The sequence below is a fragment of the Lissotriton vulgaris genome, chromosome 1_1 (genome assembly GCF_964263255.1).
Source record: "Lissotriton vulgaris chromosome 1_1, aLisVul1.2, whole genome shotgun sequence".
NCBI classification, from domain to species: Eukaryota; Metazoa; Chordata; class Amphibia; order Caudata; family Salamandridae; genus Lissotriton; species Lissotriton vulgaris.
This window is the reverse complement of record NC_141685.1, coordinates 933,629,822-933,644,086: the sequence shown is the minus strand read 5'-3', so window position 1 is coordinate 933,644,086 and position 14,265 is coordinate 933,629,822. Positions and strand designations below refer to the sequence as shown.

Below are 14,265 nucleotides of genomic sequence, written 5' to 3'. Positions count from 1 at the left end.
GAGGAGACATTGGCAGTGTGACAGAAGAGACTGGCAGTGGGACTGGAGAGATGTTGGCACTAGAATAGAAGGACTGGCTTTGGGACAGGAAAAATGCATGCACGACTGGAGTTGAGCAAAGGCCGCACTCCTCAACCTCTGTCTGTTTTTGGGGTTCACTTCTTGGAAAAACCCTCACTCAAGCAGGCAAATGCTCGCTGAGTAGAACGCAGCACCAAGAAGCGATATAAAAATAAATGATGCGCTATATACAGTGCCTGTTATTCGATTCAGCAGCTGCAGCGTTTGCCTTGTAGTTACAGATTTGCTGCACTTGCCACGTACTTCAACATTTACTTCATACAGAGCAGATTTAAAGAAAAAAAAACGTTTCTATCTTTATCGGATTAAACGTTATCAAATAAACGAAGCACACATGGTGCAACAGAGAAGAAAATGTTTTAAAAATAGCTGCTCACGTTTCATCCGTTATTTGTTTTATTTAGGTCTGAAAAACTACTAAAAAGGTGAACATATTTTTCAGACACCCTTAGTGCCCGTAGATGATCGAGTGGAAATGATTTTTTTTTTTTTGCAGTATGAAAAAATACTCTTTCCTATGTAAATGTAATTAATAAAGAGTAAAATGAAGAGTCCATCTTGCTCATGAATATGTTTTAAAGCTAAACCAGCAGTAGCTATTTCAACACGGCTCTTGGGGAATCCAACATTTTACTTCTCTTTGTAGGGTGTAATTTTCTTGAATTTTACAGATTCTCCTAGTTGCTTGCATTAAAGATTATGGATATTACATCACTGTCCTGCAGAGCTGTTTCTAAATGGAAAGAACTACTTTCATACGCCAGTGGTAGGGAGCTAGCTGCATACCACATAATTTAGTCCGCCATGCCACATAATTTTGTTCTCCACTGCAGTATAATTCTAGTGGCCCTGACTATATGAAACTCTTTTACAAAAGCAAAATGCACCACCACTCTGGATTTCTCCATAGGACGACACCAGAGCGGTGACTGGTAGACCTATACTGTGATGTGGTGGGAGAGTGATTGTAATCAGTCAGTCAGTCAGTCAAAAGTCTTTATTTCGATTAATTAAAATCCTAAAAGCAGCATCAAAGAATTCATACATACAAATTATTATTTTTTTTAATTTTAAAAGTTATATACAGAGGGATAGGTATACTGGTTTTTAGCAGCTGTTCAAACATATACAAAGTGTATACAATTCATGATTTGTGCATAATATGTGCAAATAGCAAACTTTGTAGCACCACTATAGGGACCATGGTATAGAAATACACTTTATACAAATAGATAATTGTGCAAAAAATTACAAGTTTTCAGATATATACACTCATATTTACAACTCAAGATTTGTTCAAAGGTAAGGCCTTGTATCACCTCTATTGGGCACTCAGAAAAACTGGATACCCCCTTCTCCGCCTGCTACGTCTTGAGATAAACAAGTGTTCCCATTGTTTTTATTAATCCTCACTGCTGCCACCAAAAAAACTAGCTACACTAAAAATAGTGTGCATGCTACTCAATAGCTGCAAGTGTATGAGGGCTGGTCTCACTTGCAAGAATCCTGCTTCTCTTAGTATGGGCAATAAAAATGTTTTACGGGCCACAGAGTACTTTCCACAAAACATAATTAAATGGAGTGTATCTTGAATGGAGAAATTGTCACAGGAGCATGGTGCAGAATCTTCCGGTTTGGCCCAGTGCGCAAAAGAACCTAAAGTAAGATGTATTAAATTAAACCTAAATCTTGTCAGCAAAAAGCGATGGAAAGGTTTCGTGACAATCCGTAAGAAAGGTTCTATTGAGGGGGACGACTGCAAAAGGTAAATACTTCTTACACCCTTTTTTTTAAGCTCCTCTTCCTCTCTATCTGCCTCCAGCAAGATTCTGAAATTGTGTTTGATCCAAACCACATCCTCTTTCCTAATACTCTCTGGGGCTGTATATAGTTCAGGTCGGCCCAGTCTGGCACACGCCGCTCTAACGTATGCCAGCCATGGGATTCCCTCTGCCTTCTCCAGTACCAGACATTCTTTAAGAATAAGATGGTTAAGTGTAATTTCCTCGTTAAGCCACGTGTTTTCCCAACAAATCAGGGGCGCTATCTTTAGGGGATCTATGATGTAGACTAGGCCTAACTCAGAATGAATAGAGAGAGTTGGGGTTGACTGGGGAACCAATAACAAAGATCTAAGGAATCTATTTTCCACAAGTTGGATTTTGCTAACAGAGGCGTAGCCCCAAATAGAGGCCCCATAGGATGCGATAGCACAGCATTTAGACTGTATATTTTTAGCATTGCTTCTATGGGTCTGGCTCCCAGTCTTTTTGCAAAATTAAGGAGGGCTGATGTGGATCTTATGACAGCATTACTTTTCTGTTTCTCCTGGGGGAGCCAATTACCTTTTTCATCAAATAGGACACCTAGGTAATTAAACGCCGGTACCCTAGAAAGATGGTTACCCAGGCATCTAAATGTGGGGACCTTACTGATCTTCCTTCCACGTCCCGCAATCATTACATGGGATTTGCTACTGTTAACTTTTAAGTCTAATGACTCCATGAAGGTGCCAAAGTTATCCAGCAGCCTCTGGAGGCCCACCCCTGTCCGGGCAATTAATACGGCATCATCCGCGTACAGGAGGACCGGTATGCCCGATCCCCCTGCACGCGGGATGTCTGCCCCAACCCCAGTCAAGGATTTTTCCAATCCATTAAAGTATATTGTAAATAGGAGGGGTGCCAGAATACAGCCTTGTCTGACACCCCGCCTAGAGTTGAAAGGGCTCGTGCACCTACCCTCCTGCGTGACCCTAACTGCTGCTGTGAGATTCTGGTGGAGATCGCTTAGGAAGTAGACTAAAGGTGCTTCTATCCCTAATTCCAGGAGGATATTCCACAGTTTGGAGCGATTCACCAGGTCAAATGCTGACGAAAGGTCCATGAACCCAAGTCATAGGAGACCATCTTTAGCTATAGTATATTTATTAATCAAAAGATGTAGGTTCAGCCATTGATCCATGGTGCTTCTATGTTGCCTAAATCCATACTGTAGATTCGAGAGCACCCCCCTGTCAGTCAACCAATCCCCCAGTTTCTGCAAAATGACTCTGCCCATGATCTTGACGGCAGAGTCCAGAAGGGAGATTGGTCTGTAACAGGCGGGGTCCCCTCTCCTCCCTTTTTTAAATATGGGAACTATTATTGAGGAAGCCCGCGAGGGGGGAAAACCCACTGAAGATGCTGCATTAAAAACGTTAGTTAAAATCTTCGCCCAAAAGGTGGGATATAATATATAGAGATCAGCGGGCACCCCGTCTGGCCTGGGGCCTTATGTTTCAACGTTTCACGTATGGCCTTTTCTACGTCCGCTAGTCTGAATTTCACCGGTTGAGTTGGGAGTCTCAGGGTGAGGTCACTCGGGTGTAATTCCTGGTGATCCCTGTCACTATAGATGTTCATAAAGTGATTGAGCCAAGCATCGTCAGGGATGACGCAATCTGTGTCTAAGTTAGCCCTTTCCGAGAAATAAGACTGATTTATAGTAGTTCAGAACTTCCTGCTGTCCTTTAACACATCAATTGACTGCAGGTTATCCCATGCCTCCTCTTTGATTTTATTTTTGCGTATGGATATTGCCCGTTTATACTCCTTTCGGAGAGAGGAGACAAGGGCTCTGTCCCTTGGGGTGCATTTAAGGGCTTTTAAGAGAGCCCCATGTGCTTTTGAACACGTGGAGTCAAACCACCTGAATGCCTTATTGGTATTGGGCCTACTCTCCTTGTGTAAATTTTCAGCTATTTGGTTGCAAATTACTGAAAAGGATGTTAGGATGTCTGAACCCGCCGCTTTCTCATCCAGGCATATTCCAAGGTTAGACTCTACCTGGTTCGCTAAATTCTCAAAAAAGGCTTCTGGGACTACCGCTTCCCATTTTATGCGTCTTCCTTGGTCTTTCCAAGACAAGGGCATTGGTGCAACCCTGCCTGAGTCAGTAGTGACACCCTTGCACCTCAATTCGACTTCCAATACAAGCGGATTATGGTAGCTAAAAGTCGATATCATAACTTTATACGACCAAGTTTTTGTCCTGACGCACGGAGAAACGAAGATGTAGTCAATCACAGACTCCGCACCTCGTCCCGTAAAAGTGGGAACTGTCTCTCCTCCCTCTTCCTTGTCTGGTTCAGTTAAATTTAACTTAGATAGTAATTCCTCTTTAGTGTGTTCAAAATGGGGTAGTCTCCCATTCATTAGTCCCACTATGTCCTCTCCATAGCAGTCCCACTGGCAGGGGTGTAAATTAAAATCCCGCATGAGGATTATCTCGAAATCGAAAGGATTTTTAGACTTATAGACTGATAGGTAATGATCTAATGCACTAAAATGATCCTCTTTCGGAGAATTTCCTATTGCATTATACAAATTTATTAAAAGGTAGTGTTGAACGGCTATCAACCAATCTATTATAAGGAAGTTATCTGATTCCCCCTTGAGATTTTTAAAATTGCCTATTAAATCTAGGGAAATCAGAAAAAGTAAACCCCCCTTAGGTCTCCCCGATGGACCCCGAACCGCGGAGATAGAGAAACTATGATAGCCATCTAAGATAAAACCCGAGGCTGCATCCCAGGTTTCCTGGAAAGCCAGGATATCAAACTGTCTTAAAAATTTTAACCAGATAGGATCTGTGCTTTTTGCTCTGATTCCCGCTACACTCCAACTTATCATTTTGCATGTGCGAACCTGGTTGTGTATTGTATCAGTTACGTCAGTGTTCCCACTTCCAGGCCCCATTAGTTCATCTCCCAGTCAATCATTTTGATCCATCTGCGAGAGGAGTGAAAAACGATTATGTAGCTCTACGTCATCCCTTTGAGAAAGATGTACTAGGGAATCTGATTGTGTGAGTGTGGCTATTGGTCTTAATGGAGTAGTGGTCTCCCCTCTCTTTCGACACACTTGTGTAGAACTCTCCTGGCCACTCATCATTGTTTGATAAGATACTGAGGGTTGTATGGACGTTGCTATTGGTCTTGGTGGGACAATGATCTCCCCTCCCCTTGAATGCACGTGTGTGGAGCTCCCCTGCCCACGCATCCTTGTCTGATAAGATGTTGAAGGTTTGCGGGTGCGACATGGGTTATATCGTGTATGTTGCTGATTCAGTTGTTGACTGCAACTATGGACCCCAACTGGGGGATAGAAAAACCCCAGTGGAAGAGGTCGGATCCCCTTATTGTCGATGTTAGAACCATCCCAAAATAACTTGTGAGCGGTAAACCTATTACTGAAATTTACCACTACACAGTCTCCGGGGATACTTTTGGGGCAGTGCCCTACCCAATGAACCCTCCTTGCCGTAGTGAGTGCACAAACAACTTCCTCACCGCCTGAGCTAAACTGATGGCACCACTGTCTAGCTTTAATCATTAGATCAGCGGTGGTTTCAGTAGTGTCGCGCCTAATTGGAGGTACCCCGGTGAACACGGCTACCAATGGGGCTGCCTCTGGAGGCAATTCCAGATTGCGACCCTGCCAGTACTGTCGACCCTTACTCACAGTCGATGACTGGTTAAGCCCCATGTTTGCACTAGACGAGGTGTTCCCCGCCACTGTCTCCACAAGGGGTATCCCTATCTGCCTTTGGGGGCCCACTAACCCAGAACTTGTTTTCTGTGTATCAGCGGTTATCTGGCTAGTAACATATACTGCTGGCTGAATGACACCCCCCAATGTCCCCCTATATTGCTTAAGTGTATCATCAATATGTTCGCATTTTCTCAAAAGCCCAGACACACATGTGTTTAAGGTATCAACAATGTCTTTGGCTATGGACACTAGGCCTGTTTCCAGATGAGAGATGATTAAGTCTTCCACCATTTTTCCAATTAAATCCTTCAGGGCGGGTTCTATTCCAAGTGTCTTAGTCCTTGATGACTTTCTTCTACCCATCATGTTTGTGTTCTTACGCCTATATTTCAGGGGGGGCTTGTGTGTTACAGCAGCCGGTATGGTAGCTGTCTCAGGGGGAATGTCCTGGGCGGTGGAAGGAATTATAGGGGTGGGAAGCGCTCCCCGGGTCGCAATCACAACGTTAGGCTCCAAAGGAATCACCCGGTTGTGGCTTGTCAGAGACTCTTGTGTGGGGTCAGTTGATTCTGTAGAGTTAAGGCCCAGTTCTTTTTCGGCATTAGCGATCTCTTTTGACAGGACCCCCACGGCAGATGTTAGATAGGAAATTATCGACTCAGACTTTCTAGGATGTTTAGCTTTAGTCCCCATATCATCAATGGCACATACCTTTTTCCTTTTGCCCATTGCACTGGTTGGATGTTAGGGGGGTCACCCGACCCGACCTCCTTCGACCCCGGACAGCCACAGACGGCCCGCCCTCTGCCCGGGCTCAGCCCAGCGAAACCGCGCGCGTCCCGCGAGGCGGGAGGGGCGGCTGTCTCTTATGCGCCTCCGGGTGCTGCTGAGTGATGCGGCCGGTCAGCGCAGGCAGTGAGGGGACGCTGGGGGTTGTGGTCCGGTAGTCCTGTTAGCTCGCCCCCCTCGGCGGTCGCGATGTCAGCTGCGGCGGTGGGGGAAAGCGTAAGGATGAGGTGATGTCCACGAGACCCCCTGCAGGTAAGGGTCTGCTTCGCTGTGCCCCCAAAGAGTTATGGCCCCCACTCAGCCGCTGGGGCGGCTGTCTCTTATGCGCCTCCGGGCGCTGCTGAGTGATGCAGTCGGTCAGTGCAGGCAGTGAGGGGACGCTGGGAGTTGTGGTCTGGTAGTCCTGTTAGCTCGCCCCCCTCGGCGGCCGCGATGTCAGCTGCGGCTGCGGGGGAAAGCGTAAGGATGAGGTGATGTCCACGGGACCCCCTGCAGGTAAGGGTCTGCTTCGCTGTGCCCCCAAAGAGTTATGGCCCCCACTCAGCCGCTGGGGCGGCTGTCTCTTATGCGCCTCCGGGCGCTGCTGAGTGATGCGGCCGGTCAGCGCAGGCAGTGAGGGGACGCTGGGAGTTGTGGTCCGGTAGTCCTGTTAGCTCGCCCCCCTCGGCGGCCGCGATGTCAGCTGCGGCGGCGGGGGAAAGCGTAAGGATGAGGTGATGTCCACGGGACCCCCTGCAGGTAAGGGTCTGCTTCGCTGTGCCCCCAAAGAGTTATGGCCCCCACTCGGCCGCTGGGGCGGCTGTCTCTTATGCGCCTCCGGGCGCTGCTGAGTGATGCGACCGGTCAGCGCAGACAGTGAGGGGACGCTGGGAGTTGTGGTCCGGTAGTCCTGTTAGCTCGCCCCCCTCGGCGGCCGCGATGTCAGCTGCGGCAGCGGGGGAAAGCGTAAGGATGAGGTGATGTCCACGGGACCCCCTGCAGGTAAGGGTCTGCTTCGCTGTGCCCCCAAAGAGTTATGGCCCCCATTGTAATCAATGAGAGTGAACCCACCCCAGCACATGATCTAATCACTCCTGTCTAATTCCCCACACCCCTCACTCACCCAGCCAATCTATATCCCCTAACAAGAGTAGGGAAGAAAGGCTGCCCATGGGGAGGAGGAAACATGTTTTCTCCCATCAAGCTCTGATACAACAGACTTCTTACCACATGTTTCAGACATTGTCTAACAAAGTTTGGGATCTTTTGCACTGCATCCTTCCACACAAGTGAATCCGTCCCTCCACCTTACACGAGTCAATGGGGTTCCACCTGTAAGGCAAGTCAACTGGATCTGATCTGTCTTCAGCCATCTCTCTGCTTCCAACGCCATGGGATCCGTCCCGACGTAAGTCTATGTCTCGCTCCCAATGTAGGCCAAAAGGATTCCTCCTATGATGTAAGTCAAAAGAAGTCTTGCCAATGCACGTTAATGGGATGCCTCCCAAGGTAAGTCAATGGGATGCATCGCAGTGGAATTTAGTCGTAATTCTCCAGTTCAGGTCAATAGCCGCCCTCTCAAAATACGCCAATGGGAATTTTCCTTCAATGCAAGTCGAAGGAATCTCTGATGGTGCAAGTCAATGAGACCCCATCCAATGCAAGTTAGTGGAACTCTAACTGACAAAGTCTCCAGCATCTCCTGAGGGCTGCCCCTTTCTCAGCATACATTGTAAATAGCAGGTAATACCAGAGCCTTACAAACAGTTTAAGTGTGGGCTCATTAGACACTTTCATACTTTTTTCTCACATATCAACTGGGATTTTGGGGTGTCCAATAACGCATGTTCAGAACTGAAAGCTTACACGAGGTCTAAATGTCAGTCCCACTCCCTCTAGCCATACATCTCACTTCAACCCTCCCTCACCCCCAGGTTCAAGCCTCCTTCGTGGCTTTTCTATAGATGTAGTGATGTGTGCTTCATGCAGTTCCCTGCCACTGATACACCTCCACAGGTACGCCTCAGGGCTGCATTTTGACCATAGTGTGGTGTGACACTGCATAGTAACCACGTGCCATTGACAATGTCATGTTGTCTGTGGAGAAGTGTGGCTCACTGGTTAGAGGAGGCAGACCTGGAAGCAGAGGTCAGCCCAGAACCAGGGTTCAATTCCCGGCTCGGCGGGTCTTGAGTCCGAAAATGTCCACAGACTCGACAATTCTCGCTCTGGTGCCTACTCGATTCATGGGTTCACACTCTGCGACTCTGGGCAATAGCTTGCTTAATCTCCACAACGGCCCCTTGCGGCGGGATGCCTGGCTTTCACCTTGTGGATAACCTGCCGGGGTTATCTCACAGGGGAATACCAGGACGGGTTCCCTAAGCAAGCGCTTAGATACCGGGTCGGTGATTTGCGCTATATAAATACATGTACATTTACATTTTCTTCTATAACTGTATATACCCCTCTGTACCCATAACACTACTATGTGTGTGCGCATAGTGCAATCTGCACAGGATAGTGCAACTTCTGCGACACTGTGCTGTATGTCGAATACAGTGCCGTGTAAATTTACAGTGCGTCATACCACATGGAATGAGTCCCGCATGCACCAGATTCCCACTGTCCCTGGCATTGCCATATGCCTCAGTCACAGTGTTCCTTTGCTGTGTATGATGTCCCTTTTACATACATGCACTATATATGTCCTTGCAGTTTGCCATGTGCTCTGGACTGTTCCAGAGTCCGCACTCACGGCCCTGTGCCACGGCGTGATGCCATGTACACCTTTACTTTTCACAAGTGAAAAAATGTACCACTGTATAATGCTGCTTGACCGCATATACTCCCGATTATCAACCCACAGTTAAACATGCCGTAAGAGTGTGCCATGTGTGCCCATAATGTGGCAGATGCCCCTATAGCAGAGCAGGTGGGCAGGGTGACAGGGCAACAACGGTCCGAAGCTTCATTCAATGGATCAAAACAGTTCCCATAATTTTTATTTAAAAAAATAAATTTTAAAAAGTCCCTGAGTGGTTGAGCTGCCACAGATTGAATGAAAGCAGGGAAGAAGGGTCTCTTCTCCGTGAAGTGACAGAAGGAGAAGCAAACCTTCCCTCACGGGCCCCTGTCCTGAAAGAAATGTAAATGTGCAATTAGGTAATCAGCTCTTTTAAAGGCTGCTTGGGAGCCAGTATGGGCTTTAATTGAAAGAATCTGGTATCTGTCCTTTTAATTGAAGCCTATAAGTTTGCATTGGGTACAATCAGCGTATTTATAAAAACCTACCTTTTAAGGCACTGTAAACATTTAAACACAATCTTTTTGCAACAGCCTAGTTATGCAATGTGCAACCTTTCTTATGCTGTGTGTAAAGCATTTTTTAAGGTAACAAGTTACATAATTGCAGGCTTTCTGTCACATGCTTGGATATTTCAGCCCTATAAAAACACATTATTATTTCCCTAGTGCATGGACCAGGAGTCAAATCAATGACCATCCGGTTACTCCCACAGACATCTGACTACCAGAAAAATTATTTTTCCACAGATACATTTACGTGGCATTTAGTTTTCATTTAGGGTATAAGCATTATATTTAATTTGCAGTGACCTGCAAGTGAAAAACCAGCAAACTGTTTATGGGATATTTTGTTCTATCTACAGCGCCCCCACACTCGTCGACACCGCCATCGTTGTATTCTGGATCACAGGTCCCATACTTTTCTTTATGCTTTTCGACCGCTGCCCTATAGGGCAACATATCACTGTGCTGTGCCTTGTATAGTTCTATAGGTCTTCAAAAACTGCCATGTGCCCCAAACCTTCACAATACCATCTGCCCTTACCTGGCTGATCCAGTGTCAAGTACTACTTCGGTGGCACGTGAACTAGTCCCTACTGTGATACCTCAAGCCACAATACTCATATTGTATTGTATGACCTATAGAGCTTTGAATTCCTCTGTACGGTAGCACATTTCCCTGTTTAGGATCCTGTGTCTGTGCAGTACTACATGTTTCCGTAAGGCGTCACATGCCTGCATCAAGTACCATGGACTCAGAGGCACTAACTGTCCACTAAAAACAAGGCCGGACTGGCATCAGGTGTTTTCCCGAGAGGCTGAAAGGGTGAGGGATGGTTTTATTCCGGGGGGCCTGTTTTGTTACTGAGATCGGTTTATCGCTGAGCTGGAGGGGTGCTGGGGTTGCAATTTGTTATGGGTTTATATGCACCTGCTGCAGAGTTCCTTTTGTATCCAGCACTTTTCAGGAAACAATACAAATGTCAGGTAGCCCTGGGGATAAATGTTCCTGCTGGAGAGGGGTCGAGTTTTGTCTAGTGGCATTGACTCATCTAAAGTAGTGCAGAGGGTTAACATGCCTGTTGCAAAGAAAGTGTTTCACGCTTGCCATCTTATTTTTTGTGTTCTCCGTGAGACTGTCTGTAGGTATGATTGTGTATCCTGGTGCACTGTAAGGACATCATTTACTATGCTTTAAAGCTAATACACTTGATTATATCATTACAAACGTGTTGAAGAATGCACCATTTTTGCAATTTTTTCCCAGCTTTCCTTGTGTGACCCCCCCCCCCCCTCCCCCCCTCCTCGTTGCGCTCACTCACCACGCACTGTATGGAAGCAGGGCTTACAGCATTTTCCACGGCTGCTTTGCGTTCCCAGTCCGGCCCTGGCTAAAAAAGAAAAATTTCCATTTTAAGGCTCAGAGCAGAAATCAGTCCTATTTTTAGAGAAAAAAACAATTCGGTGTCAGATGGGCTACACAAGGCAACAAGACTAGAAAATTCATCAGGTCCCAAGAACATAGAGAACACGCATAGATCTGAGAAGAACACACGTTTGTCGCGTCCGTCGTGAGACTGACTCTAGTCCGGCCGAACCATGGGCCTCATTTATGAGGCTGTCCGTCACTTTTACGCCACCGGTGCGTCATTTTTTGTGATGCACCAGTGGCGTAAAAAATGCGCCTTGTTGCGCCATATTTACAAAGTGATGCATCTAGGTAGATGCTTCACTTGTAAACCCCTGCGCCACATTATACCTGCGCCAGGTATAATGTATGCAAGGGGGGCGTATTGACGCAAGGAAGGGTCATAGAAGTGACGCAGTGAAATCTATGAGATTTCACTGCGTAACTTTTAGGACGCCGTTGCGTCAAAATCTTGTGCCTGCTTCACAGCAGGCGTAAGACTGACGCAGACCCTTTCACATAGGGCTTGCCCCATGTGAAAGGACGCATTGCTGGAGTTGCGTCACTTTTGTGACACGCTCCAGCAATGCGTCACTTTTTCGCTTACAGATACGTCAGACATACTAACGTATCTGTTACTCCTTGCGACATGAAACGTTATATATGACGCATCAGGAATGTTGCAAGGAGTGCCCACTGAGAAGTGACGCATCGCTGCTTTCACGCAGCGATGCGTCATTTCTCATAAATAAGGCCCCATTCTTTTAGAGTCAGCGCCTGGTAAGGGAGACTTCCTATCTATCTATCATAGTCTGGGGGGCCACTGCCCTCATTCCAAAACATTTCCACATTCGTACAGAAGCTTGGTGCATAAATCATGGTCGTACCGTCTTCAAGTTGCACTTGACCTTCAAATTGCACACGTGCCTGCCACGTACCATACAGCTTTCGCGTTCCAAGTACAGGCCGCCAAACTTCCCAGATCACAGGTCACATTGGATTAGGTGCCCCGCCCCCGAACACAAGATTTGTGGGGGTCTCAGTGCACACATGCAAGCAGTGGCGTAGCAAGGGGGGGGGGGAGTGGGTACGAGTTTGCAGCGAGGGCGGCAAACGCAGGACCACCCCCCTCCCCCCTATTCCCCGCTCTTCAGCGCGGCCCCGGGGGTGGCAAAAGCAGGGACCGCTACGGGCGGCAAAGTGCGTGCAAGCTGCGTCGCCATCACAAGCACAAGTGCAGGCACCGCACTCTTTGCTCTTTGGACATAATAACGGGGCTTGCAAACTGTCTGGTTCATTCATGTCTGTATGTCGCCAGCTTTGCTAGTGTACAGCTGCAGGTTTCTTTATCTTCTGTATGTGCATGCAGACCTCACTTTCTTCCTAATGCACAAGTACAGGTTAGCGGGACCAATCCCCACTAAGGGCCTGACTATGAGTGAAGGTTCTATTCATTGCACTTCATAAATACTGATACCCCAAGGTACGTTATTTATTGGGTAATTTGGGTGCGATAAATAGAGCCTATTGCGGGATTTCGGGGAATAACATGCAGCATATACTTTCCTCTGGTACATTTCGGCATGTTTGACCTGTCGAAATTTAACGAATGTTGGGGTATTTAACACATCTGATAATCCACATATGGGTTAAATACAAGCAAACTAGTAATTCTGACCATGTACTCGGGGGTCGCAAAACAGAGGCCCACTTGTAGTCAGGCCCTCAGTCTTTAGAAACACTGTTTCCAGTGCAGGGCTATTGTGGGGTAGCCTAGTGGACTCTGGGTGTTGTAGGCATGCCGTGTCATAGCCTAGTGGACTCTGGGTGTTGTAGGCATGCCGTGTGATAGCCTAGTGGACTCTGGGTGTTGTAGGCATGCCGTGTGATAGCCTAGTGGACTCTGGGTGTTGAAGGCATGCCGTGTGATAGCCTAGTGGACTCTGGGTGTTGAAGGCATGCCGTGTCATAGCCTAGTGGACCCTGAGTGTTGTAGGCATGCCGTGTCATAGCCTAGTGGACCCTGAGTGTTGTAGGCATGCAGTGTCATAGCCTAGTGGACTCTGGGTGTTGTAGGCATGCCGTGTGATAGCCTAGTGGACTCTGGGTGTTGAAGGCATGCCGTGTCATAGCCTAGTGGACCCTGAGTGTTGTAGGCATGCCGTGTGATAGCTTAGTGGACTCTGGGTGTTGCAGGCATGCCGTAGGATAGCCCACTGGACTCTGGGTGTTGTAGGCATGCCGTGTCATAGCCTAGTGGACTCTGGGTGTTGTAGGCATGCAGTGTCATAGCCTAGTGGACTCTGGGTGTTGTAGGCATGCCGTGTGATAGCCTAGTGGACTCTGGGTGTTGAAGGCATGCCGTGTGATAGCCTAGTGGACTCTGGGTGTTGAAGGCATGCCGTGTCATAGCCTAGTGGACCCTGAGTGTTGTAGGCATGCCGTGTGATAGCCTAGTGGACTCTGGGTGTTGCAGGCATGCCGTAGGATAGCCCACTGGACTCTGGGTGTTGTAGGCATGCCGTGTCATAGCCTAGTGGACTCTGGGTGTTGTAGGCATGCAGTGTCATAGCCTAGTGGACTCTGGGTGTTGTAGGCATGCCGTGTGATAGCCTAGTGGACTCTGGGTGTTGAAGGCATGCCGTGTCATAGCCTAGTGGACCCTGAGTGTTGTAGGCATGCCGTGTCATTGCCTAGTGGACTCTGGGTGTTGTAGGCATGCCGTGTGATAGCCTAGTGGACTCTGGGTGTTGAAGGCATGCCGTGTCATAGCCTAGTGGACCCTGAGTGTTGTAGGCATGCCGTGTCATAGCCTAGTGGACCCTGAGTGTTGTAGGCATGCCGTGTGATAGCCTAGTGGACTCTGGGTGTTGCAGGCATGCCGTAGGATAGCCCACTGGACTCTGGGTGTTGTAGGCATGCCGTGTCATAGCCTAGTGGACTCTGGGTGTTGTAGGCATGCCGTGTGATAGCCTAGTGGACTCTGGGTGTTGAAGGCATGCCGTGTCATAGCCTAGTGGACCCTGAGTGTTGTAGGCATGCCGTGTCATAGCCTAGTGGACTCTGGGTGTTGTAGGCATGCCGTGTGATAGCCTAGTGGACTCTGGGTGTTGAAGGCATGCCGTGTCATTGCCTAGTGGACCCTGAGTGTTGTAGGCATGCCGT

The 14,265-nt window shown here is 47.8% G+C and overlaps 1 protein-coding gene across 1 annotated transcript in view; it reads left to right on the top strand.

Annotated features, from left to right (window-relative positions):
• The window catches only part of RDH5 (retinol dehydrogenase 5), a 144,362-nt gene that overhangs the window by 18,254 nt on the left and 111,843 nt on the right, over positions 1 to 14,265 (top strand). The gene's annotated exons all lie outside the window — the stretch shown is intronic.